General features: G+C 33.7%; 1 long non-coding RNA gene across 1 annotated transcript; it reads left to right on the top strand.

The window, feature by feature from the left end:
- Positions 1-2,885: 2,885 nt before the first annotated feature.
- LOC114753603 (uncharacterized) lies at positions 2,886-3,804 on the top strand. The gene is made up of 3 exons (XR_003741027.1): positions 2,886-3,010; positions 3,147-3,233; positions 3,740-3,804. It is a non-coding gene; the product is annotated as an uncharacterized LOC114753603 (long non-coding RNA).
- The last annotated feature ends 466 nt before the right edge of the window (positions 3,805-4,270 follow it).

Below are 4,270 nucleotides of genomic sequence, written 5' to 3' on the forward strand. Positions count from 1 at the left end.
GTAGTATTAAATAATTTTTTCTCAACAAATACGCGGTTACTGACATAGCTACCTCTCCTCCATCCATTTACTCATACTACATCAAACATGAATGAATGTAAACATGTTGTTATATTAACCTAGGACATTTTTTTTCAAGACTTGTCCGTATTTTTTTTTTAACCTAGAATATAACATCTGAGTAGAATAATAACTCTAGATGATGATTATACAATTCAGTTACTCATTTTTTTTCATTATCATCTCAATAGCCAAATAATGCTTAGACATCTTTTCTTTTCCTCAACCATATACTGCCCAAAAAACCACATCAAGTGTTCTTCTGGGAAAGGAAATGTAATTTATGGGCATGTAAAATAAACAACTTAATTATATTCTTTTATTTACCTTTATATGAATCGATGATCAGCAGAAGGATGATGATTGATCTTATGAAACTAAACTGAAACAAACAAACTGCAACCTAAGAGGCTTTGGAAAAACAAAACAAAAGTTATGTATACTAGAAAAAATTATTCCTTAATCAATATTAATAGAACGAAAGAATCTCCGAACTAACTAATGTTTACCTCCAATATATACACAACCTTGATGATATTTCGGGAATTCAAGCAGTGAAGGAAGGCTAAGAAAATGGTTGACACTGTTGGTACGTGTATGGTTTTTGGAAATTTGAAGGAGGCAACAATTAGCTCAACAACACAAGCAAGAACAAACGATAATGAATTGGAGTGAATATATATAAGAATAAAGTCTAAACTTGTTGATAAATAAAGACTTGTAGGAATTTGGGATTCTGGATTTATAGCAGTCTGCAGTATTTTATAGCATAGAATGATCAAGTCCAAGAAAAGTCTTATGTTGGAACGATTAAAGGAAATTTTTATCACTAGAAGCTTCAGAAGGGTGATGCAGGTGAAAAAAAATGTGGGTAGGGCCTCAAAACAGATAACGGGATTCAAATATTCAATATCTTTTTTTTTTTTCCAAATTTGATGTGGATTTTGATATTCTTTCATGCATGTATTTTCCCATTCACATCCAACTTATTGTTTGAAAAAGTAAGGTGCAAACAAAACTTACCTCTTCACAGCACCAGCTAGAAAATGCTAGCCACTAACTTTTATTCATTCTGCTTAGTTTTAGAGATCAAATACATGAGAAGTAAAAGACATATTAAAAAAACCAAAACCCAAAATCCTCTATGATATTAATCTTAGGCAAAACATATGTGTAAAAGATGTTTACCAGAAATATCAAGCCAATAACACAGCTGTGTCATGGGCCAAGTGGAGAGTTACTATCAGTACTCAATCTTGAATCTCCTTTTTCACGCCTATGAACTAGCAATCACAGCCAATCTCAAATGGGTTGTGCGAGAATTGTAATGGAATGAAAGCATAAAGCCAGAGAAAGAAGAACAAATATTAATTTAGACTTCTACAGTTATAGCAGCATTCAGTATTTTATTTAGAGCTTACATACTCTAGGAAATGTTTTTTTTTAATTGACAGAAATCTTACACTAAATAGCTTAATTCCAGGATTTTTCCTTGAAAACAGCTTTAAAAGTTGATCAAGTTAATCTGGTATATTGTACAGTTGAACTTTATAATATATATACTACCTACCGTTCCATAATAAAAAAGCTAATTATATAGTCAATTTGGTCCTAAATATAAGACTTTAAATATATATTTTTCTACCATATTAATTCATTTTGCCTCCAAGTAATCCCTATGTTGATTACATATGTTAAAGGGTTTCCATTAAAGATAATTCCAATACACATAATTATAAAGATATTTTTAAAAAGGAAGCACTCATTCATAACTAATTAACTATTTTTCTTATATTAACATATTAGTTATGTAGGTCATTTAGAACAGAGCAGTGGTCGGAAAGTATCCCCTAGAAGTCTTCTGGATCTGAGGCATCTTACTGACAATTAAGTTAAGTAGCATTTCTCTTCATCCAGAGACTTATAATGTATGAACCATCAATAACATTATTTTTCTTCTCTTCTAAATGTCAATGCATGGCTGAAAAAGGATTTCAGTTTAATATATTTCAGGAATTTATCGGTCTACTGATAATATATTAACGGATAAGAAGTTAGATAATTGTAGTTGTTGCTGATTCTGATGGTTCAGAATCAGAGGGGTGGGCATCCACAGTCCGAGCTGGCATCAAGATCCCATGTGGAGCAGCCTTGTGAGTACGCCATGCAAAGCAACAAAACTTCTGCACATAACTTGCTTCTTGGCATTCAGAAGCCATCCATTATCAGCGAATCAGGGAGATCTCCACAGGAATGGTAGAAGAAGAACAGAGCTTGAATACAAAAGCTACTCCGATGAACGGTGGAGGTGCCTTTGATTCCGAGAACGGCTACGATTGAGCAAATTCCTATAATTACAAACAAATATAAAAATATAATATTTGATACGATGGATGATGTTTCCTGTTAAGAGAGGTTGTTGAATAATGAGTTAAATTCTCTTTAAAGGTGTTTTCTTCATGGACGAGATCCAGGCAGAAAGCTAGATTCTTGCTTTTAAACCAGAGTTAACCATTCATCATACTTTATGCTCTAGAACATAGCTTACCATGCACTGACTTTAGGCATGTGTGAGCTTATTCTATGGCTTCTGACCTTGACTGAAAACTCGATGACCATTTTCAGTGTTTTTCTATTTTCATCTTCTTTGAATACTCTTTCTTTATTCAAGTTTTTCCTCTACCATTGTTCACTTTCCAGCGGGAGATTTAAAAGATCTATACCTTTTTAATGAAATACTGATAAGTTTTCCAATATAACTTCAGGGATGAAAAATCCGCTTACCTTGATGAGCTATGTAACTCCAGTAATGGCAGGGCCAACCGCTCTTCTCTCTCTTGCATTGGATCCATGGGGGGAATTCAGGCAAAACGAATATTTTAATAGTCCATGGCATATTACTCAGAGTAGTTTACTAATGCTTTTAGGTGGCGCACTTGCTTTTCTTATGGTAAGAGTAAATGTTCCCTTTCCTCGGACATGACATTACATTATTAATTGTTTGACTTTCTGCTTCTTTGAGATTTAAGCTTTCAATTTTTTCCTCCTCTCAAATCAGTTTTCAAAGGTGGATCTCCTGTTTGCAGGTCCTAACAGGGTATGTTCTTGTCTCAGTAACTAGTGCAGTCACCGTTACAATTGCTGGGGTTGTTAAGGAGGCTGTCACCATATTGGTATCATTTTTTTACCTTTTCTATGCCTGTTTGTTGACATGAACATCCAGTGGCTACCACCCTTTATTTTGGTCTGTCTCATATTTCTAAAGAACCTAGTTAAGGTGTCACTTTTGTGCTGATGTCATTCATGACTCATGAAAAAAATTACTTAAGAAGGCTTCCAAGTTACTTGACACAGATTGTGCATTATAATTTGATTAGTTTTTAGGTTGTTGTATTCAGCTTTCTATAATATTGAGTTGATGGTTTCTCTGCATTTGCTGATTTGGCGGTGTGGTGGGGTTTAAAAGGTTTTTCTATATGACTGCACCCTAGCTGCATTGAAAATATTGATAATTGTAACTAGTTGTAATTAGTAAATTTGATGAGGATGGGAAAAACAAATGTTTCATGCTGTTATATATTTTTCTACTCATTGAAGTGCTTTATATGCAAAATTAAATTTGATTTTTGTTAGGTTGTTAAATTGTTGTCATATATGTTTAATTTTCATGTTTGTGTAGGTTGTTGTCCTGTACTTTCATGATCAATTTACTTGGTTGAAAGGACTTGGCCTCTTCACTATCATTGTTGGTGTCAGTTTATTCAATTGGTACAAGTAAGTCAAAAGCTAATGCACTTCTCAACAATTTATTTTGGTATTTGGTCATAATTTTCTTCCCTCTTAATTTAATTTAGAGCCTCGAACTTCAAGGATGGTGATGGTCATGCTCTCTCTATTTTGAATGGCAGATACTTGAAGCTTCGGAAGGGTGAAGCGGGTAAAGAGGATGTGGGTGGGACCTTCAAAACAGATTCGGCTACAAAGTATGTTATCCTTGATGAGATGGATGAGCAAGAAGAGAGTTCCTGATTTATGAAGTCATTGTTAAAAACCACCGTTTAAAAGTAAGTCACTTCATGATTTATTCATGTTGATGATTGGAATCTTAATTTCTTTGGCCACGTCTGAAGTCATCACCGACGCTTCAAAAAAATTTCTGCTTTTCTTCCTATAAATTGACAATCTTGTGTCTTGCATGATTATGATACAT

This window comes from Neltuma alba, unplaced genomic scaffold (genome assembly GCF_004799145.2).
Source record: "Neltuma alba isolate B1F8T4 unplaced genomic scaffold, ASM479914v2 tig00008021_pilon, whole genome shotgun sequence".
Classification (NCBI taxonomy): Eukaryota; Viridiplantae; Streptophyta; class Magnoliopsida; order Fabales; family Fabaceae; genus Neltuma; species Neltuma alba.